Genomic DNA, 24,699 nt, shown 5'->3' with positions numbered 1-24,699 from the left:
TTAATTTAACTGCTCTGATTGAAGGACGGGGGGAAAACGATATATAGAGATCACACATCTTCTGCATAACCTTATTTGCTATCAAAATAATGTACCACCTGCTCCTTATTTTTTTTTTTTTTTTTTTTTTTACTTCAAAATCAGTTTTGCATCAAAATGAAAAATAATTTTCCTTCATCTATAATCCTCTCTAATAGTCAACCACCAGTTTTAATCTTTAGATGCATTTTAAATCCAAGCTGTAATGTCTTAACTCTTTCACAAGGTCAAATATCTTAGCAAATAGAGCTTAAGCTTTGTTTTATATGAACAAAGTACATGATTAATACTGAAGAATTAATCATGCACTATTCATAGCAGATTGGGTAGTGATGAGGATTAGATTGATAGTTCCTGGCCTACTTTTTCATATGACATAAATTGACATTGCAGTCTAGCAAAGTACAGCTAAAAAGAAACTTTTAACTCTTTGTGTTATGTGTCTGACCAGAGATTGTGAAACGAATTTCAATAACACAGAATTAGTTGCATAATTAATTACAAGAGCAATAATTTGAAAGTGTACTTAAAGTAAGACTTGGCCCATGGGGAGTACAACTTTTTGTCTGTAGACATACATACACATGATCATAGTATCGAGAGCTGTACACAATCCAATACATGTAAATTTATACGGCAAATATTGTGCATTTTGCGTGCTGTGACTAAAGTTAAACTCGTGAATGTTTTGACAGTAATATTATCTGATGTATTGTATTTCAGTGAAGTGTGCGCCGTGTGGTTTCTCTGGATGGCCCGCGTGTCTTCAGTACCGGAAGAATCCTCTAAGGACCTGGCCTGACTCATCTGCGTCTGTGACAGGTAAGAAAAGATACCAAACAACTCACAGTAAGACAAGCAGAGAGCTGCCCTGCACAATGCGCCCTATTTTTTTTTTTCCCCTTTCTTTTTTGTGGTGACTAGATATTCATTTTCACACCTCACTTCTCCATATTTATGATTGCCCATGAGAACATTTTTTATTTATGTTGACTTCTTTCATAAACTGGACAGCGGGTTCTTTTTTTCTCCATGTGTGTCAAAACAATCTCTGATTTATAATTTATGTGATTTGTGATCGCTATAAGCTATCAAAAAGTATCAAAAGAAAAGTTTTTTTGAGTACAGAGTGATATCAAATGTGTTTAAATGGTTTATATTTCACAGTCTGTGATTTGTTGATTAGTCCATGCATCTGAAAGACTTTTAATTCTTTTTTTCCCGCTCTAAGTGTGTTTTGTGGGCCTGCAAATTTTGAATTCATATCCACATAAATGTGTATAAGAAATCTTTTTAGAGAGAGATGTTGCCTTTAGGGGTTTCTACCTGAATCCTTAATGTGGTGTGTAGTTATGTTATGTTATATAATCTTTGCAGTCTATGCCATGAGCAATGAGTGCCTAGAGAGAGTAAAAGAGAGAGATTTGAGAACATGTACAGTTCTCTGTTTATCATGTCACCTGACCTGCACTTCGAGCATCTCTCACCTGGACTTATGCAGTATTCTGCTGCTGTGGGTGGAATGTGTTTTGTGTAAATGTCTTAAAGGCCCTTGCGCTAATGTTAACACACCGTGGCACTTGACTGTCATTTTCTGACAACGATACAGTAATGCATCAGTGTGATCTTTTTGGAAGTGGAACGAATTTAAAGCACAACATTAAAATAAAATGTCCAACTGGTGCATTTTTCCTTTCTTTATGTTTAGCACATGATTGGTGATTTGTTAGCCGGTTTGTGCAGCTATTATCATAAAGTATGTCAAAATATTTGAACCGTGCCAATGACAAATGGAACTCACTGTACTTTTATGTAAAGCGCTAGTGGTTTTCACTTACTGTGAGTTTCACCCTATGAGGCCCAGTCAAATTGACTTTCATGTCTGCATTGATTGTAGATATTACACAATGCAAATATGCATCTAAACCTGGCTATTTGGCATAATTGAAGCTGTTTAACAATGCGTTGTGTTCTGCAGAATAACCCACCTTTCTGGATCCTTCCTACTGCATTTAATGCTAAAACATATTGGCAACTGACATTTGTGGACTCCATTAAAAGACTGACAATTACTTAAGGAAAAAACTCTGCTCTCTCCCGTATGTTTGCATTTGATTGTGCTGATAAGCTGCAAATGTGGGTGTTTTTGAGTGCTCCGTTTAAATTACATGTAAAGTGCAGAGCTGTGTTTATTTTGGATAAAATGAATTGATTAGCTGCGGTGAATTATGTTTCTTATCAGCATTTTGTTGGCAGGTGATGTGGTTTACATGACTGTCAGACCTTTTCTTTCTACACAATTGTTGTAAAATGTATAATTCACTAATGTCCCTAATATACACTCAAAAGTAAAATAAAAACATTCTTAACTTAAATTGGGTGGTATTTTTTATATTTTTATAATTTAATTCATTTTATCATTTGTTTCAGCAGATTTGCTTTAAATTAATTTAAATTTGTACAATAATACTAGTAGAACAAATACTTTTATATTTATAGTTTTTTCTGCCATAAAGAAAATGACTTTTTATTTAGCATTAAGTATTAAATTAAACTAGACAGATGAATGATTTTAGATTTTAAAATAATCTCTTTTAGACTGTATTGCCAAACATCATGTAGTTTGAACACACATAGATTTGAGTACTTGATTTTAGTAATTTAAATTGATTGCATGCAGTGCAAATCTGTTGCAAAACAATGTTTTACTTTCCCCTCATTTTTATTTAATCAAACTAAATTGAGGGATTTTTTTTTTTTCTGAATTCTGAAATTAGACATTTTAAAATGGTAATATCCCATGTTAGTTAATGAGGAACTGAAAAGAGAGATGTTTGAATCCATAGAGAACTGAAGTGGATAGTGTTTTAATGGACCCAAACTTATTCCATTTCGAGTCAAAATCTTTGGACTAATCTTCCATTCCGGAGCTTCTCTAAGACGTTCAAGTCCAAGGTCTTCAGAGATCGACTCATTAGTTTAGCCTGCGGTAGTCGACTGCTTGGTCTACAGCTTTCAGTCATGGAACTAGGGCAAATGTTGTGAATCATAACATCTGTCAATCAAATTTCTTTAATGAGTCAGATTTGTTGATGAAATCTGGTTGTCACTCGGGGTTTTTTCTGCTATAAGAGGTTTTCTCAGGACAGATTAGACATAAGATCTTTTTTTTTTTAGTGGAGCCAAACCTCAATCAGGCCTCATTGGAGCAATAATATCATGTTCTGAGAAAAACATGATTTGGTCTGTCAGGAAATGTTCTGGAGAACATTTCAAATTGGAATAATTGTGAATTTGACTAATACAGCACTGTCTGATATAATCCGAACATCCGTTGTTCCATTAACAAGATTGATATCAATCTAAGTCTTGATCTGCCTAAGAGGACAGACATCGGAATCCATTGTTTTGGTTAAATCTGAGATTTCTTTGATTTTCTTTTTATAACCCAACTCCCCGCGATGGCACCAAAACGTACACGGTCCTGATTGTTGATTTATGACAAAGTAGCTCAACAAGAGGTATTGTAGTCTAGACCACATTGTTTCCATATGATTAAACCGTGTGCCATTGAAGCCTTACGTCATTCGTGGCATTGTGGTATATTCTCACTAGTACCTCTAAATGAATGTCAACTTGTTTTACTTCTGCTGCAGCCGATCGATACTTCATTAGGCTGAATTGTCTTGTGTCCATGCAACCTTGAAGCTGTGGCTTAATTACCTCCAGTATTATGCAGGGGCTCTGGATGTGAGGCAGGCTCAGCTGTGTCCCCCTCCAACAAAGCCCCTCGGCTTCCTAAAGGTTGGGGTGGGGGTGAAGGGGGGTGGGGATGCGAAGAAGAGGAGGAGGAGGAGGAGGTGGAGATATGAGCCATAGATGCAGCGAAGCTCAGGGGGCTGCCATTCTTTCAAGTCGCCTGGCCGTTTTATTCATTCCAAATGGACGATTGAAATGAGGGGAGATGAACATTTGGAAATGTCACCAAGCTTAGGGTTTGATGGTCTGGCTGTGTGTATTGTGCAGAGTGCAAATCTAATTCCCCGTCTGTCCACAGAAAGGTTTAGGCTTCGAGGAAGGCAAAGGAGAGGAGAGTGAAGGAAAAAAAAAATGGAGAATGCAAAAGGAAAGCACTGATAAATTTGATTTCCACGCACATGCTAGATGCAGTTAGGCAAATTTGGATAATTTAGAATTAATGGCTATCAATGTATCATTCATCTGTAGGCAGAAAAGCCGGTGGAGGAGGGGGACTGGGAGTGCAGTCAAATGGCAATCATGACAAATGACATCCCCTGTCTGAGAGCCACTTCTCCTCACTGGGCTGATTTGTCATCTCCACTTTTGACATTTTTCATCCTAGTATCAAATCACAATGACAGTCTGATATTTTCTAATTCTCTGTAGCCAGGAGCGCACCAAAATAATGCCTTATATATGCTTTTACTGCACTAAAAATATATCAGACCTTTTCTTTAAGTATAGCATGTATGTTATTCAAGGAAATACACAAGAACCATGTTAGAATTAGTATTTATGTTTGTTTGTTTGTTTGTTTATTAATTTATATAGCACAATTTAATACAACTGACGTTGCCCAAAGTGCTTCACAATAACAGAATAACAAACACAGAGCAATATAATAAATAAATTAATAATATTGTGCTATATAAATTATCACATAAGTGATATGTTAACATATCACATAATCACATTTAGTAAAAAAACATAAAAAAAAGTTGGATGATCTTTTTAACCTGTTTATATACAAATTACAAGTAGTATATGTTTTACTATTTTATCAAATGAAACCTCATCTAAAAATGTTTCAGAAGTTACAACATTTATAGTTTATGGCCTAGAATAAGGATCTGATCATGGCCTTGATTTTCTTGATTTTAGTGCAGTGTGTGTGAAGATGAGGATTTGTAATGTTTTTTTTCTGTGTGATGTAATGCTATGTGACATTTTAATAAAATGTTTCAGTTTTGGAAGAAAATTTAGATAAGCTGTGGATACAATAAAGCTATTCCTTAACTAAAACGATTTTAATAATAATAATAATAATAATAAAAGTATATTATGAATTGATTGTACATTTATTTATATATAAATTAATTATTATTATTGTCAGTAAAAAAAACCCCCACATATATATATTTATATATATATATATATATATATATATATATATGTATAATGTTTTTTTTAAGGTGGACAGTAAAGTTCCCCTAATTGAGATTCACCCATGATTTATGGGAATTGTTGATACTAAAACTTTAGTCTGATAAATATTTAAATTAAGCTGAAATACCACCGTGGTGTTAAACTAAGCTTTCCATAAGTCTGAAATGAAGACACATTGTCTTAATACATTTCTATAAAACGTATGCGGTAAGATTAATCTGTATTGCCTGCTGAGTCTATAGCACATCTATCTATAGCACGATCAGAGCGAGAACTGTAGGGCTCATTTGAGTAACATGAAATCTTTATGAGTCCTGCTCAGTGAGGGGAGATAAACATTGGCCAGAATTAGTGTCATTCCGAGCTCCTAAAGTCTCACATTATGTGTGATGTCTCTCCGGGGTGGTGGCAGGCCCTCCAGGAAAGCAGATGGCAACTAATTCCTTTTTTCCTGCAGGTCTCTTTCATTTCATCTGATCCTGACTCTGTCTAAATGGTGTAATTATGCAGCAAGAGGTTTTTGCTGCTTATTGTTTTATGTAATAAATGTCAAGTATGCATGGCTTCACATGATTCGTTAGCATCTGCCGAGGCTCCACCAGTGCAGGCCACTGCCTGATTTCTGGCATTAATGACAACTGCAATTATTTCAAATCTGTACATGGACTAAAGACGGTATTTGGCTCTGACAAGGGCCGTTAGGTTCTGTTTTTCTTTCTCTCCATCCATCTACAGTAAGAGATAGCGGTATGGAGGTTGACAGGAGCACTGGCTCTCTGGTGCAGGAACACAGTCCCATGGTAAATCAGGTTTCTCTGTGGATCGCCCTTCATGTAATGAAAGCTTCATGTGAGGGATCTCGGGCCCCGAGCGCCCTCTCCCTCGCTCATTCTGCCATAATCTCTTCCTCTCCCACTCGGGTCATGTCCATGAGTTGGAGTGGATAACCCAAAGCGCCCAAATCGGCCCGCTACCACTGAAATCCATGTTTACAGAGGCTGTCAGGTTTACGATGGTAAGAAAACGCATGAAACAGTTGCTACCAGGTCATTTCAGTGCAAGAAACATTGTTTAGAATCAGCTGCAATGATGCGGTGAGGTGGAAGTATATCTGTATTTTAAGTACACTACCGGTCAAATGTTTGGGGTCTGTAAGATTTAAAGGGATTGTTCACCCAAAAATTAAATTCTGTCATCATTTACTCAACCTCATGTTGTTCTAGACTTGTATGAATTTCTTTCCTCTGCTAAACACAAAAGAAGATATTTTGAAGAATGTCAGTAACCAAACAGGCCCAAGACCTTATTGACTTCCATAGTATGAAAAAAAAAAAAACCTACAGTTTGGTTACTGACATTCTTCAAAATATCTTCGTTTTTGGTGAGCAGAAGAAAGAAATTCATACAGGGTTGGAACAACATGAGGGTGAATAAATGATGACGTAATTTTCATTTTTGGTATATCACATTAAGATTAAATAACAAGTCTCTTATGCTCACCGAGGCTGCATTTATTATTAAATAATGTGAAATACATTGTGAAATATTATTACAATTTAAAATAACTGTTTTCTATTTCAATATATTTTAAACTGGAATTTATTCCTGTGATGGCAAAGCTATTTTTTTGCAGCCATTTACTTATTAATATCAATGTTTAAAAAAGTTTTGCTGCTTCAATTTTTTTTGTGAAAACCATGATATATTCTTTCAGGGTTCTTTAAAAGTTCAAAAGAACAAAAGAAAAATGTTTTTTTTACTGACACTTTTGCTAAAAACACACAGTACAATAAGTGTCTATATTTAAAGTGTATCCACCTAGTAAAACTGGTTTGTCCTTCTTTTGTCGTTTCATTGTTGTCTGTAAGTAACAATGACATTAGCTTGTGTAATAATAGCATGCTAACTATAGCTACCAAATTTCCTCAGCTGAACGATTTTCTTTCTCTCGTACACAACTACAAAAAGTACAACTGAGAAATGAAAACAGGCTGACGGAGAACACAAATAAAAAGCAGGAAGCAGGGGAAAGGAAATATCTATGGCAATTCATTTCGGAGCAGAACAGTTTTGTGTTGCGCAGATGGCAGCCATTGCACTTGTTTTTCATATTACTTTTCTCATCCTGGAGGAGACGTGATTGATTTTTCCTGGCTGTGTGATGACTTTCAGTTGGAAAGTTGAGATAGCATCTAACTCGTGCCCAGAACCTCCCAGGCTAATCCGTTTGAAATTCGCCTTGATTGTTTCTGAACTGCCATTTCCAAATTTCTTCCCGCATCTCCACACGCCTGTGCCATTTTTTTAAACAGTCAAAGTCTTTTGGAAAACCCTGATTTGACTGAACGGATAGACAGGGGACGGGGGCCAGTGGTCACCCTCACCTTGAAGGCCTAGGGAGGTGTATATGTGTGTCGGTGTGTATAAGTGTACCCCAGCTCACTGCCACCTCCTGGGAGCCAATGTGACTGACTGCTCCTGGCTGCATAGACTTGCACACGCACCATCATTAATGCGTATTATTGCTCTCCCACTGTCAGGCGCTGAGACAAACAGCCACCGCCAGAGTCTTGTTTTGTTTTTTTCTCCCTCCTCTCCCTCGTTCTATCCCTCCCTCTGATTTAGACTGCAGAGCAGGCAAAGAGAACACAACCGAATTATTCGGGAGAAGCTTCATTTTTCTGTTATCTCTGCCGACCGGCTGATAACAAAGCTACACGCTAATATGGTTTGATTTGTTTGTCAGTCATTTATCATGTGACCTTTCCCAGTTTCGCTAATACTGCTGGAGGATTGTGGAGCGAGATGGAGTAATGAAAGAGGGTTGCCAGATTGCTTTTACAAGTACCGGTGGTCAGCGTTGGCAATTCACGTGCAATACGAAGAGACAGGAGAGGGATTGTTCTTACAATTTATTGTTGCTTGCATCCCATTTTTGTTTGGTTTTTCCCAAAGATGTTTTAATGCATTTCAGTCCAAATTATGTTTTTAGAAAAAAGTCAAATTTTACTAAAGTGCCTGATACTACTAGGAGGATTAAATATTATCTAAGAGGATCACACATTATTACATATATTATCACATGTATTTTAATGTTTGTCTAAATAATAGCTTCAAGTATGCTGATTCAGAAAGGAGGTAAATTAGAATCAAGAGGTGAACTTGGATGTGTATATATAATATATATTTTTGGACATTTAAACAGAAACCAAAGGGGAATTCAGCAGTCAATTCATTGTCAGTGCATCTACTGAATTGATTTAGAATTGGAAGTGATATTGACCTGAACCTGAACAGGGTCAGTATCAATCAAAATGCTAATTCTAGGACTCTAGGTTGGTAAATAATTATGAATTGTAGCATGATGGCCTGAGCAAGCTAAATCCATTGATTTTTTTTTTCTCCCCCAAATTTATCATCATCAAATATGTCATCTGTTTTCTACAATTTTTACATCAATATATTAATTACTATTTTATGATGTTTTAAAAATAATTGGAGACTACAATAATTTGCACTCAGTGGATTTTTATGACATTTACTTCAAATATTTTGTCACAGTAATTTTCTTTTTTTAAAACTTCCTATTAATTTGTCTCTAAATAATTTAGTTATGTTTTAGTTTACATGCTCAACGAAGACAGCCAGACCTACAACATTTCTCATCAGTGTCAAAACCTGCCAGCTACTAGTCAGCACTGCGTTGCCATGGAGACCGGGTCAGGAATAAGCCTTTACTTCTCAGATGTCCGAGACATGCTGATGTCACTTGAGGAACTATGAATTTTGAATACAGGTCAGGAGATGTATATCGGGGAAATAAGCTGGGAAATGGACCATAATGGCAGCCTGCGTTCATAGGTCTTTGAAATTCATGATTCAATCTTAAAAACAGCCATTTTCGATGACCTTTTTATTGCTTTTAGGTGTAATTTACGTATAATTCGAGAAACGGACCTATAGAAAGAGGAGAAATGAGAAAGAGGGAGATGAACTGAAACAAGATGACGAGCATATTCAAGTAATATGGAAAGGAGAAAAATAATAATACAGTAAAACAGTAAAAACTTTGCAATTGTAAGTAGCTTTTATTGAGGACTTGAGCTCTTAGTTATTATAAGTATCTTAATTTCAATGCAATTTAAGCCATCAGCATAAATACTTAGTGTATTTTGCCAGATTTTAATAGTGAGGATGTTTTGAAATGGACAAAAGAAAGGGTTTATGTGGATAATAGAGATTTGTCATAAACCCTTCAAATGGATCAAGTGCTGCAATCTCGTTGTGTTTCTTCGTCAGATCGGTCTTAAGAATTTAATACTGTAATAATGTCAACACAAGGATGTTTATTTTCCATTTCATAATTGATGTACAGGATGATGATGATATAGTATTTTTTTTAAAGTGATTTTGTTTTGTTTATACATGATTTTAAACAACAACAACAACAAATGTAATAGATCACTCAGAGTTTGTCCAGTAAATGTGTGATCTATTTTTTCTTCATTTTTTTTAATCCGCCACATATCTTTCATAAATGAATGGTTGTTCTCACCTTGAAGCACCCCGTCCTTCATTTAATTGTCATTAAATAATTCAAACAGCGTATTGATTGCACTTCAGATTTGACCCCTATATAAATTTCTCACCTGATGGCTGACGACGGCTTCCTAATCAGAAATGTTTTATCTAATGGCTTACAGAAATTCATCACTTATTCTCTCAATAACGGCGTTTTATGACAGGATCCCTATCATCCTGTCTCCTCGGTTTCACCCTTTCCTGACCTTTGTGACGCCCAAACGTGTCTGGGTTATATATTTTCCGTCCCGGGCGCAGTCCTCGACCATTAGCTAGTCCCTAAACCGCTAGTGAAAAGGATCAACTCGGAGCATTTCTACAGTTCATTCATTTTGTTGCTCCCCAGTGATCAGTCGGCCTGCCTTTAAATCCCTCTTTTATTGTACACTGCACTGACAGAGGCAGCCTTGTCTTTCATTTCCTTGATGTGCTTTGTACAGCTGTATGGCCTTTGTTTGTATTGATACTAACATTACCATAAACCACCACCCAGGGGCCAGAAACAATCGACTAACTCTTACCAAATCCAATACACTTTAGCTTCTCAACCTCTAAGTTTGAGTTTGGTTTGGATGGCACACGCTGCATGCGGTCTGAGCTTGAGCTGGCGAGGGGAGAGCCTCTGCGAACGAGTGTCAAGAGGGAATCGAATCGGTCACATAGATCACTGTCTTGATTTCTGATGACTCAGATTACCCAATTTTTTTTTTTCTCTTGCCACTTCAGTGCTTCGTTGGCTCTCACCTTCTGTTCAGGTTCAACAATAGCAGGATTACTCTTAAAAAAAAAAAGCAGCAGTTCAGTGCAGAAAGAGGGATTTAGCAGAGATGAGTATTTAAAATGAACCGCCTTTGAAAAGAGGGACATTAATTATCGCCCCTGCAAAAAGAGTCACAAGCGCTTTACTCATTACCAATGGAAATGTGTGGGGGTTTTGTGGGGGAATTTCAAAAAAGTTTCTTGTATTGGAAATGCGAAAGGGTGCCTGACCCCTTTTTTGTGTTCTGCCTAATGGGAGGGTCATATTCTTTTTGGAACTTAGTGGGATCCCGGAGTCAAGCTTTGTAAAATGGGGCCATTGAGAGTTCAGTTTCCGATACATGCTTCAAAGGCGTCAGCTGCATCTTTGATGTGGCCTCTTAAGTGAAGTAATGGAGGAATTGTGGCAGGCTGAAAATAATGGAGGTGAATCTAGCGTCATTACATGCTTCATTTCTTCAAACATTCTAATCCCTCTGATTCCACACATTTATGCTGTCATTCTTAGCGTGCATCAATATTTATTACTATACTAATGCATGGTGTTTCGGCCCTAATGCTGAATGTATATGCGTTTGGTGACTTCACACTGATGTAGTGTTCCTCGCTGGTCATGAGGCTCAGAATAGTCTTGTGCTTTTGTTTAATCCAAATGTTCCAGATGGAATATGTGCATTTTGTGTTGCAAAAGATATAATATAAAAGCTGAAACGCAGTGTCTTGTAAATCTAGGCTGGTTCCTCTCATCAGTATGGAAATGATCAGAACCTTAAGATTTTAGAATTAAGATTAATAGAAATGAAGCGAGGTACTGCCTCACTTTTTTTTAGTTTTTAGTTAAAACTGTATATTTATATTTTGAAAAATGCGGCTTGTCTGACCACGCGTTGAAGCCAATACATACAGTACATTTCAGAACACACACACACACACACACACACACACACACACACACACACACACACACACACACACACACACACACACACACACACACACTAACAATATCAAGAGTTTAATATTAATATTTTAGAATTATGAGTAAATTAAATTGAAGAGTTTGTTGTTGTTGTTTTTTAATTTAAAGCCACTTTTTCTCACCTTGAACTATTAACAGTACTCATATATTTGTGTACCTACCTATATATATATATATTATAGTAAACAGTATTGAGTCACTTTTTTGTTTCTTTTAATCATAAGACGTGTAGAAATTCAGTTTTTAAGAAGACAAACGCTGATGTGAGGGTAATTTAAAATCTAAGTGTGCCTTGTCTCATCATGTTTTGCTGTGTTTGGGAGCTATCATTCATTGGACTGTGTGAGACGCAGCAAGCTTGATGATAACTGGGGCTCCTTAATCTGGGTCCGCCATCTCCTCTGATGTGAATGCTTTTAAATGACATTACTGAATCAGACTCCATTCTCCAGGTCTCAGCGGCAAAAGCCTCATTTATTGCACTTAATGTGCAGATTTATGTAGGGAGACAGTGGTCAACATTCATAAGATATCATTCCTTCTCTCTCTCTTTCTCTCTTAACCTCATCTCCCCCCCGCTTCACCCTCCCACCCACCTCTATTTCTCGCTGTCTTTCTGCTCTCTTGAGCTCAGGATGCAGTGTAGGGTGACTGAATGAAACAGGCCAATAGGAGGCATAGGTAGACCGTGGAAATTAGAAATGCTTTAGGACCAGCCTTTAACAAGACAATGACTTTCAGAATGCAGTGCAGCAAACCAGACAAAACAGCGGATCATGCGTGCGTTGTATAAATATTTAAAAATTGGTTAAACAAATATAATATAATGTGCTGTGTACATACACTGTACATGTATTAATTTTTTCCCTGTTGGTTCAGTGGACAGGTTGTTCAGTTTTTTTATATTTTTATGCGTTTTAAATAAAAATATTTTATTTATTTATTTATTTATAAAACATCTAATGTTTATCTTTAAAAAGACTAATAATTTAACACTTAAAATATTAAAATGTTAAATTTTGACATTTTACACATTTTCATTTTTGTTATTATTATTATTATTATTATCATTATTAATATTATATATATTTGTGATAAACATTTAAAATAATTGTTTTAGTCCTAGGGTCCTTGCCAAATTTTTTTTTTTCCGGCTATATTTCCTCCTAAAATTGAGATCATATTTCGATTTTTCCTTTGTGAGAACACTGGCAGTGCACTAACACAACACATTTCTTTCTTTATTCTTGAAAATCCTCCTTGAAGTGATATTTTGTTCGTATGATGAACAGTGTGATTTTTTTTTTTCTGATTTATGAGAAGTATTATACACAATAAATGGCTAGAAGAGAAAAATCCTAAATGAAACTCGGTACAACTGCTTCCCATGATGCTTCTTTGACAGAGGGTTCCTATTATCATATCTTACATGCTTAAAATATGGTGAGCTTGTCACAGCATTTATGAAGGATAAGATTCACTCCCATTTAGATGGCTCATGACTAAAAGGGAAGCTTAGATGCTCGGTTGGAGAACAAAGAGAAGCCTTGTAGGAGAAGTGTGAAGACGACATGCTTAATTACATCAGCTGCTGTGAAGACCAGTGCCGGTCTTTAATTTATGATGGTGGTGGGAGAGGAAGACTGGGAGGCCAGAGACAGAACTGAGTGGAAATGATTCAAGAGGCAGAGGAAGAATCAGAGGTTTGAAATGATGGAACAGAAAGAAAAATGCTGCCTTTAGAACCAGAGCAAGTCACTGTATTATTAAATTCAAGATGTTTATTAATAACTAGACTGCATTTCCTGAAGTAAATACCAGTGCTTGCATGGCAGCAAAAGGAGAGTGTTAAAGTTTGATCAGGCTTAGGTTTCAGGCTTTTATTTCCAGTCGGGCAAGAATCATCATTATCATCACACATTCACACAATGTAACACCATCTTTACAATCTAAAGGCAGCCAAGAAAGAGAAGACCGAATACAAATACAGGTAGATGTGAAAATGAAGACTAATTAGAATTCAATATGCAAATTTTACAATGAGGTCATCACTGTAGGTTATATTTGGAATGCCAAACATTTTATTAATTCTTTGCAGTGGAGGATTTTCAAACTTTGTTAAATTATATAGTTTACCAAAAAAAATAGCATAAATAAATCTGGAATTATATACAAATTACATTTAAATGAAGTCTTTTTGTTTGAATAAATTAAAATAGACACATTTAAAATAGTGGTTTAATATTTAGGGTTAAGGTATTTGGAAAATATATGGAAAAAGATGAAAAAAGTAAATCTTGTCAATTTGTTTCATAAATCCCCTGTTTTTCTGTTTTCAGATATGGCTAAAATGTATTTATATGGGTCTCAGACATTATTTATAATGTAGGTGGCTGCTGGGTATTCATCTAAGAGCATGTATCTTCCTGAGCTTAGCATGCTGGGATAGAAAGACGTGCTAGAGCCTCGCACCTTTAGCCCGGGTATCAGTATGACTGCGGAGTCTCCATGCGACGTGCTTTAAAGATGAACTGTTTGGTGTGATCCGAGCCTGTACGGGGTGGAAGGCCTCGGGCGAGGAATAAGACATGCTCTGCTTCAGGTGCTGTGTGGAAAGCAGAAGATGAGCTCCATTGTCTTCTCTCTCTCTCGTCTCCTTTGCAGAGGTAAAGAGCAGAGGAGCATAATGGCCTGTGTTAGCCTTTCTCGCGCTGCTAGCCGGCCCTGGCGTAATGCTCGTAGGTTAGACGCTTAAAACCAGAGGGCATTTAGATCAGAGGACATTTGTTCCCCCAGCTGTCTTGCTGTGGCCTAGCGGGGCCCCTACGTCATTTGTTTCCCATTTCTGTGTCAAAAATTTTGCATCTGGGGAGGAGTACTTTACCCTCAGATTTCATTTATTTCCCTAAACATACGTTCAGCCATTGTTTTTCCTCTCCCTCTCTCGTTTTTTCGCAGTGGACTCCATTGCTTCAGTAAGATGGATGGCGAGTGTGTAAAGGAGCTGACATCACAACACTTACTGGGAGGCAGCGCAAGCAGCCCCCCGGTGACCTGCAATTCAAGCTCCAGATTATGGTTGTTCATTGTTTGTTTCTCCTCCTCGTTCAGGCTCGGCGACAGACCGCTGTCCTAACGGCGCACACAAATTAAAGCCTCGTAACTAAACCTGCGAGTGAGACTTGTCTAGTAACCTAAAGATTGGTTTATTCTTAACCCATTCGGTCAGTTTTTGTGATTGCGGTTGAATTGTGCCGTGATTATCAACAACGCTAAACATCTTTAATGCACAAGCCATCTGCGATATCAGACAGCTGTTTATGTTTGTGCAATTCCTGAATTTATGCAAGTGTTAATGTATTATTAAAGCAAACACTAAAGACAGAGCAAATTAATCAAATCTCTGTGTCAGAGGGATTGAGTTCTTCAGCCTGGCTATGTACAAATTCAAAGCAGCATTTCATCACCATTTTCTGCTTGTATAACTTAGCATCTACAGTATTATGGCTTTTTGAATTTCGCCCATCACCATTTTGCTTGAACTGAAGCTGAAGTCCGCTGTGTGTTTTTGCCAGACGTGGTTGCAAAAGCGAGTGCAAGATTGACTCGTATCAATGATTTATAGTCCCCGTGTGATTGGATACTCATGGTTTTCACATGGCCAACAATCTGTTGTGGTGTGTTATATATAACTGATAATTTCAGTTTCCACTACAGCACAGAATAATGTAGATTACTAGTTTGGTTCTGTCGTTCAGCTCTTGTGAAGTGGGAACATTGACTAAATGAGCCAAATCAGACAGAATGATGCATTTGCACTCACTCAGAAATTATATCTAATGCACATATATATTCTCAACCAGTGGTTTCTCAACCTCAAAAAAATGGGCTGTAAGTGTGTCCTGTTCTAAGATCAGGGGAAAGAAACTGTGGAAAATGCAAATAATTAAAATGCAACTAACTGTAGTATCATGCATAGGGATGCAGAATATAAAGTACTATCAACAGTATTTCTTTTTTTAAGTGTGTTTATTTATTTAGACTTAAAAATAATTTTTAAAACAGAATTTAAATATTGACCATTTATTGTAATTGGCCATGACATTTAAAATAATTATTGGAAATGTATTTTGTTGCATCCCTAATCATGCATTTATCTTCTTTGTTTTAGTTGACGTCAAAGTCCTTTTGTTTTTTGTTCACTTTTGCGATAATTTTTTTTGTACCTGATTTTATATTTAACTGAAAATTCATCTGTCACTGACTGGGCAGAAGCAAGCCAAATTAAGTAGAACAATAAAATGCAACTAAATATATTATCATGCACAGGGATGTACAGTACTGTATATAACATGTTATATACGATATTGTATTGGATCAGTTGATTTTTGATATTTGTTTTATTTTTACATGTATATTACTTTTTTAATGACATCTAATTTTTATCTTTAAAAACACTAATAAGTTAACAGTTCAAATCTTTAGCAAACCTCACAATTTTTCATACTGTACATTTATAATGTTGTGGTGACTAAATTCACACGTAGCATTTAAAACGATTTAGTTTTTAGTGTTTTTTAGTTTTATTTAGATTAAATCATATTTTATTATTGACCATAATATTAAAATAACTATTGGAACATTTTAACATTACTGCATCCTGATTCACCCATAGTCTAATCAGACAATTTTTTTTTTTAGAATATTAATAAATTTGAGTGTTTGATTTTAGTTTACATTTGTATGATACCATTTTAGTACTGTTGGGTGCCATTTGAGTTGAGAACAACTGATCTAGAGTATTTTGCTGCAAATCCATCTTTCACAGAGCAAATTGGGTAGAACCTCACATGGACGGGTTGCTTGACATTTCGGTTTTCTCTTTTATGATAAACAATTTTGGTACTGTGTTGCGGTGCAACTTGATGTCCAATGTCCTGAAGCAAAACCAGTTGAGAAACACTGCTCTAAACAACACGTTTCTTTCTAGTGTTGATGAGAACACCCAGGATTTGACTAGTTCCACCTTACAAATGATAAGGTGAAGCTTTCATCAGAATATATCCCCCGCTCTGGCTGTCCTGCTGCTGTTGATCTGATCTGGGCCAGTCGGTACTTGAGCAAAGAGGCTTTGGACTTCACATGAACAGCAGGTGTGCTGCCCTCTGAGTCAATTTCCCACCTATGGCTACATCCCACGGCGACTTCTCAGCATTGCAATATCTAGCACTGATATTCCTTCCTCCTCTGAGGTCACGCTATATATTATTGTAGTGCTGTTTGGGAGATTGCACTTTTTTTTTTCTTTTTTTTTTTTACATCTGAACCATATTTTGTCTGATTGTGCTGTCTGACTTTTTTTCCTGCTTGTTTTGTCTTGTTTCTGTTCCAGATCCTCCCACTGCAGCTTTAGCTAACGGATTTAACATGTTGCTTTTCTTATGTAAGCCATTATGAAAATAATGCCCACTGACATACTTTTCTGACTGTGTTGTTGTGGATCAAATATGATTAATTATCAGATCTGATTCTGTTTTCATTGCGTTTATGGAGCGAGAAAAACAGAAGAGAAAAGCGGTTTGCGTGTATAGAAGGCCGAGTAGGTATCCAACGCTGAGACAGTCTTCAGTTGCCCTGAGATCTCCATGGTACCTCTTCATCTTACACTCTTAATGACTTAACTAATCTAATTTAGGTCTATGACAAGACCTAAGATTCCCAAGGTCTTGAGCAACTGCTGATGTGAGTGTAAGGTGTAGACTAGCACAAAAGAGGAATGAAATGTCTCAAAATGACCCTGAGAATCACTATGATATTACCACAATGGTATTTACTTTGTGATGGAATGAACTGATTCATAATTTTAATGGGAAAAATATGAAACCGCTGAAACGATGTCATTAACAATCATGTTCAGTCTGTCTTTGTTGTTTCTCTTCGGTTGTTTTTAAAAATGCGCTGGAATTAGTTCAAAAACGAGGCCAGAAATTATTGTTCATTTTCATGAGCCAAACTGAGCATCAATTTGAATCCAGCCTCACATTCAGTATTAATTTCTCATCAGCTTAGAAATAATCTCTATTAGTTTGGATTTACTGACCCATTAAAGCTGATTTTTGCTTGTACCATATGTAGATTTAACATTAGCAAGTAATCCCGAGCTTTTCTGCTACCGAACGCTCCCTGCACATGTCTTGTCAAAATATAATCTCACATGTGCGAACGTATCATTTGTTGTTGTTTTTTCCGGCAAATAAACAAGTCGTGACAAAAACAAAAGCATCTTTGCCTTGGGTTCACCGTGTTCACAATGCAAAACAAAGCTAATTGTTTACATGTTGAAAATAAAGATTTTTCTCATTTTCATCAAAGCAAACGTTCTCATTTGCGTTTAATTAAAAGTGAAAGCCTGTTAAATCTAGGCAATGCATGGGCGGTGCTTGAAATAAGCAGACTCACAAAGGTCACGCTATGAAAGAAAGGCTCATCTGTAATGATCAGTCGTTCAGAGAGAAATAAAGAGAGAGCGAGGGAGATGGAGAAGTGTGTATGCGGGGAGCAGCCTCACAAATTTTGTAATGTGTGTAGCCACATGGCTCAACTTTCAAAGGGACTAATTAATAAAACAGCATTGGCCTCCTCATGTTGCTTGTCAGTGTTGACAAAAGCAGCCCTGTTAAGCTCCGGACGCCCTATTCCCCTGTCAAGCCGGCCAAATGATGGGAGGCCCTATTTTGCCACGGGCAAGGCAATCGCTAATCAGCTGTTAATGAGCTTAATTAGACGTTAAAATATCTCAGAGTATCAAACAGGTCTTATTTGACATGTGTCTGATGTGCTGTCAAGCTTGCTTTGAAAACGAGCTTCATCCAAATTAGTATAATTACTTGATGTATCTGTATATTTATTATATTAAACAAGTATGTTTGCTTATTACATATTTAACAAATAATTTCAAATTATGTCTGAAGTCTTACCCAACTTGTTTTTCTGTGCGGAAGTAAACTATTTCTAACAGGCTCATTGGAAAAACGAGCATGTGGTGACATTTTTGTTAAATATTACAGTGCTTGTGTATTTCGAGACACTTTCAAAGTGAAAGCATGTTTATGGAAGTAAAATAATGCCACGTTTTTTTAAACAAAAAAGCTTGTTGAATTGCACTACTTTTTAGGGCTTGCATTTTTATGGGCTGCTGGAATTCAACATGGTTGTATATTTAAGGTGTAAATATTTCAATTTAAAACATTTCAAACACGTTTTCATTATTAAAAATTCCATAATCCATATTCACCTTTCAGATTTCACTTCCAAAATGTTCTTTCTGTTTAAAAATCCAACCTATAATATTCGACAGGCAATTTTCGGTCCATTTTATTTCGCTTTACAAATTCACTTAGACAAATTCAGTGGTTCAAATTCGACAGAAAATTCCACATTTCGCATCCGGGAACTGAAGGAATAGCAGTAGATTACCGAATCGATTCATAATCTCTATCTGCTGTTAGTCAACCTCACCAGCAAGTGGTGCAAGCGGCTGTTGACGTAGACCAGAGCAATGGGTAGAGACAGTCATTCATTCATAAAAACGGATTTACAAAAATGCAAGTATTTGTGGTGATTATCAGGGCCAGTGTATATATATATATGGAAAAGCTAATAAAGACACAAAAGCTGTGTTTACATTTAAGGCTTCACGGTTACTTTTGTACATGTAAGCAGCTTTTTCTTCCGTGAACGAAATTATAATGTTATTCCCCGATGCTGACATATAGATCAAACGTTACATCTGAGGTAGACATATATTAGGGCTGTGCCGGTGTTCTGACGATTTGTGCTGCCTTGTCGAAAAATGCTACCGTAACGCGAATCGATCACAGAATGTTGATTAATATTATATGAAATACAATTATAATACAATTCTAAGTTATGAGTAGCTAGGCTACTGTATACTGTAGACTACTGTTTTTATTTTTAAAACGGTGTGAAAATTAAAAATTATCATCAAATATTCATCTTTGACTTGTCAAAGCACACTTTTCCTTAGTAAATGGAACTTTCAGTTATTATTGTTCAGCTGGCTGACCGTACACATATTCATATGCTAGTTAGCATTTTTAAAGGGAAATTACAATATAACACATGAAAATGTACCTTTTGTTAAAAAAAACTGTGCGTCTGCACATGCGCATAACCATTAAGTAGCAAATCTCGATGGGTAGCATGAATCGTCAGAACACCGGTAAACTTGACTACCGCACCACCGCGGTTGTAAAGCGCCACCGCAGTGGCTGAGTGGCACCGGCGGTGGTCCGCCAAAACAAATTTTTTGTTTGTGAATGGGGTTTTACATGAATATTATGACACGAGTAAAGCACAAAGCTTTGTTTACAAAAGAAATAATAGGTTAGCAATTAAATGTTACATTGCAGCCATGGAAACATTGGGATTCATGACGAATGAGAGAGTTCTGTGTGAGCCCATAAATTTAAGCTTGGTTGGCTTTGAATACTGGTTTGCGATCTGGTCTCCCGATTATCAGCGAATTTAACCATATGCATATAGAAAGCTTGAATTGTCCACTTCAAAACAAAACAATTCAAAACGTAAAAGAAGACCGACTAGCCTAGCTACTCTTTGCTTGGCTAATCCGTATGAAATGTGCATTCTCTCTATAGGCGCGTTCACTGCGAAGATGACGAGTCCGCATCGTCAACTTAATCTTGGCAGCCGACACTGACACAGAAAACACTAGTTTATTAATGCAATAAATAATTCAAATGTCTCCTTGCTATATTTGACACATTCATAATCATTACGTTTGCCGGTTCTTTGTGACAGCTGTTATGTGCGTTATTGGCAGCGTCACCCTCTGGTTACATGAACGCGTCACCACCGCATCAGCACTGAAAACATGGAGATTTTATTTTAGAGAATAATCGCACAACCTATTCGATATTCTATAATTAAATCAACTAATTGAATATTCAAAAATCGTGACTCATCCCTGCATGGAATCTCTTGTTTCATTTCCTAAATCTTCACTCACGTCTCACCCATTTTCGAAGGGGATTATAAACATTTCTTCCTTGGTTCGATTTTTAATTAGACCTATTATAATCGTATTCTTTACTGTGGTGAAGTAGAAAAAAGCTGTAGGACAGATAGCCTACATTTTTACTTGCACGTCAAATTCTTTTTAACACAGTTTGTGCTTGTTATTAGACATGGTAAGGCAAGTTTATTTGTAAAGTGCGTTTCACACACGCGGGTGATTTTTAGTTTTGATTTCTCTAGCAGCGCAAAATCAAACATAGCCTAAATGCCTTGCCCTTGTGGAAGATAAAATTAGCTCTTTATACTTTTTACAACAAGTAGAAAACATGAAGATATCAGAAAATAGATCGATGGTCTCTTTCCTGCTCGTGTCCCACATGCCACATCCCTGATCCCTCGCCGGAGCTCGCCGCCGGCTCACATTGAAAATGAATGACTTCTGGCCACTTTGACGCTCTCGCCGGCGGCGGTGTGAACGCACGGTAAGCGATTCCCAGTGAAATACTGGCATGAAGTTGGCTTGACATTGGATGTTCGATATTTGCAAATTTAGGGACCGTCTCTAAAGTTACATACGACATGGGTATACATGTTTCTAACTTCAATAGCATTTGAAGAGAATGCCTTAGTCATAAAACCAACTGTGAAGTGTTCATGTAGGTGTCAGGCATGATGCACACCTTTTAGATTGTTGATATTAAAATAAATATGAAAAATTGTGAAAAAATAGCAATATTTACACATGATTTGACAGTTTATTATATTAAATATCAAAATTCTAAAAGGTGTGCAAAAGAACCTATTTTTCCATGTTCGTTTTGCCATTGTTTTATTTATTTTCAACAAATTGTACCACAAAATCTAGCTCTGCTTGCTCCTTATTCAAGATTGTTAAAAGTGCCCACTATGTTATAAACTAATTTGTCTTGCATTAATTGCAAGCTGTGAAGCTTGTACCCCTCAGTACATTGCCAATTTGGCCCTGACCTAGGACTGACCTCTCCAAGTGCCTGTGCTGGAGGGGACGTCATCTTCGCCCAAAACTCAGACGTGCACACACAAAAAAAATCTAATAAAGCATATTATGGAAATAGAACGTGTGCAAGTGAAAAGAAAGCAGATTTATTCCCCCTCTCCGCCTGCTAATATGTTTATACATGATGCTGTATAATGGCTCCCTTTGAACAGATGCTCAATGGCAACAGGGATAGAAAATACAGCTCTGTGTTTGTAGGCCAGACTCGCATTGATTGCTATAACAGTGCCGTACAGTCGTTGACAGGGATCTCATGAGGAAATTGAACCAAGAGGCCTGTTCTGTAGTGGCAAACCACTCTGTAGAAACGTCAATATTTTAATCCACCACGTTAATCATTTTCATCAGTCTGCTTACATCTTAATGTGTTACATCTTAAGTTTTGAATTTTTGTCCCTCAAATTTGATTTATGAGCTTCATTTTATCAATTGATAATGCGTGAAGACTGTGGGATTCTGTGCTGGTAACCGCTGTCCGTTTCTCTCTGAATACGCATGAAGGGCCGGTCTGGATAAAGTCGTGTGTTCTTCACTGATAATGTTGGTTTCATTTGGAGTGATTTACTTTAGGGTTGTTATGCAGTGACTGAAAGCAGCAGCTGTCAGAAAGATAGGCAGATGTATCAGAGATGCCGTGACTTTAATTGTGTTGATTATTGGAGATCTTTCATAGTCGTATTGACTTGCTGTCTTGCTGCTGTTACTCACCTGATAGTTTCATTGTTTAAATGTAGATGTAGATGTATATGGATATTGAACACTGCCACTGTTATGCAAGATGAGAAACAATCCAGTCCAACTGGACATAAGAGTGATGGGGCAATTTGCAAACACTGTAAGGCATGATTCAGTTATGCATTTGCATGCAAGAGTTTTATTATGTGCTGAAAAAAAAGATAAAATGCCTTGTGGAGGCATCTTTTTTCCTTAGGTCTGTTCCAACTTGTGTGTTATTTTTCTGTTTAGGTCTGTTCCAACTTGTGTGTTATTTTTCTGTTTGCTGGTGTTCTAGCTTTTTTTGCGGTTTTAATTCGGAGATATTTTACACATTGTTGTCCATTTAAAATCTCTCCAATTCTGGCTGATACAATAATCATGCGAATGTTATATTGATAAATGGCCAAATATTTTAAATCTATAATATCGGTTTTTTAAATTAAAACATTAAATCTCACTGAAAACTTAAATTAATAGTGAATAAAGTGAATTTAGTACATTATAATGTACAGTCTTTTTTTGAAACCTGTCATAGATAAGGTGTACGGTTTGAATAAGAAACAATAAGTGCTCAAGATACTAGAGGAGAGATCTCTGGGATGGTGGTTGAAAAAAGGTTTTAAATTAGTTACAATTATGGATTTAAATGAGAGAATTTATGCTCTTATGCTTACCATGGCTGCAGTTATTTGATCAAAAATACATTAAAAACAGTAATATTGTGAAAAATTATTCGAATTTTCTATTTTAATCTATTTTAAAATGTAATTTATTCTGCAAAACTGAATTTCAGCATCATTACTCCAGTCATCAGTGTCACATGATCCTTCAGAAATCATTCTAACATGCTGATTTGGTGCTCAGAAAATATTTCTTTTTTTAATTATCATCAATGTTGAAAAGAAAACAGTTGTGCTGCTTAATATTTTTTCAAACCGTGATGCATTTTTGTAGGTCTCTTTGATGAATAGAGCATTCAAAAGAACAGCATTTATTTGAAATAGATTTTTTTTTGTTGCTTTTATCTAATGCATCCTTGCTGAATAAAAGTATAATTTCTATTAAAAAATCTTTTAATGATCCAAAGCAACCTGTAATAATGTGTGTGATAGGATACCAAAAAACATTGCGTTGTTTTTCCCCCCAATATTATTTGATATTTTTGATATTTACCATAAAATAGATTTGTGAATCATTCTGCAACCATGTCATCAGGTTTTTTTTCTCTCCCAGTTTTGGTATTTTATAACCACTCGCCTCTTTTTTTTCACACAGGTGTAAAATGCAATTTCTGAAGCAGCATGGCTGCCGGTGTTGATGTATTACGGATTCATGCGGTGTGAATCTCCTCTGCTGATTCCTGTCTGGGCCTCATTTGCTTTTGGGGGTGAAGATAGACGGGGTGTGCGGTAGTGAAAACGTGCAATTTTGCTTCAGTCTCCCTGTGAGCAGTGAGACCGAGTCCAAACCTTATGTTGCAGAGAAAAAAAAGAATTCTTTGCAAGTTGATTTTTGGTCAAAAGATGAGCTCCCTTCCAATAATTCCCTTCAAATAATGTGTTTTCTCAGTTCTGCAGTTTTTAATGCTCTTTCTACATTTCTACACACACATTCTCTTTGCACAAGAGACTGAAGATAGCCAAGCTCTCGACCTTTACACCACAACATCAAAAAGTCAAGGTCATTTTTGTTGGGGTATTTAATAGTATTCACCCTGGCCTGCAAATAAAGTTTCCGCCTTGCCTGTGCTGAATTCTGATTTGATCAGCGAGCCCCTCAAAGGTCAGTCTAAGCATTATTTCATTTTTTTGTCCTTGCTTGATTCCTTGTGTGAGATCTCAAATGTTAGATTAAGACGTATTGATCTGTGTTTACTGTTGGGGTTATTTGTGAGTGAATGCACATGTATTATACTTAAATCAGAATTAGACCAGATAACAGAAAAAATAATAAAATATTATTGTACCATTTTGATTTATTTGTTGAAATCCATTGAGGTCCATGACTCAACATTTAATTTGTAGTATTTATTTAGAGATTCATTTCTAAGTCTGGCCTACTATGGTTATGCTAGTCTGTTCAATAAAACGAATCGGTTACCTAACGTAACCTCGGTTCTCTCTAGATGAGGGAACGAGTATTGCGTAAGCTAGCTTATGCTACGGATTAAAGATTAATCTTTTCTGAAATATTGAAGCCAAAAATTATCCTTAATTTTTGTATCCATTGTCAACGCAGTGCAGCAGCTGCAGACCTTGAGCGGGCTAGCTAGCGAGCTCATTGGTTGCTCTGCGGCAACTGCTGCAGCCTATAGACGAACTGAATGAACTCGCGTCCAATGAGA

At 36.6% G+C, this 24,699-nt stretch overlaps 1 long non-coding RNA gene across 1 annotated transcript in view; it reads left to right on the top strand.

Moving 5' to 3' along the window:
* The first annotated feature begins 774 nt into the window (after positions 1-774).
* Positions 775-24,699, top strand: part of LOC130083908 (uncharacterized) — a 70,401-nt gene continuing 46,476 nt past the window's right edge. The window contains exon 1 of the long non-coding RNA XR_008806880.1: positions 775-861. This is a non-coding gene — a long non-coding RNA (uncharacterized LOC130083908). The remainder of the gene's footprint in view (positions 862-24,699) is intronic.

This window comes from Rhinichthys klamathensis, unplaced genomic scaffold (assembly GCF_029890125.1).
Source record: "Rhinichthys klamathensis goyatoka isolate OS25496 unplaced genomic scaffold, OSU_Roscu_1.1 h1tg000059l_1, whole genome shotgun sequence".
NCBI classification, from domain to species: Eukaryota; Metazoa; Chordata; class Actinopteri; order Cypriniformes; family Leuciscidae; genus Rhinichthys; species Rhinichthys klamathensis.
The sequence above is the reverse complement of the archived record's forward strand: the minus strand, read 5'-3'. Positions and strand labels throughout refer to the sequence as shown.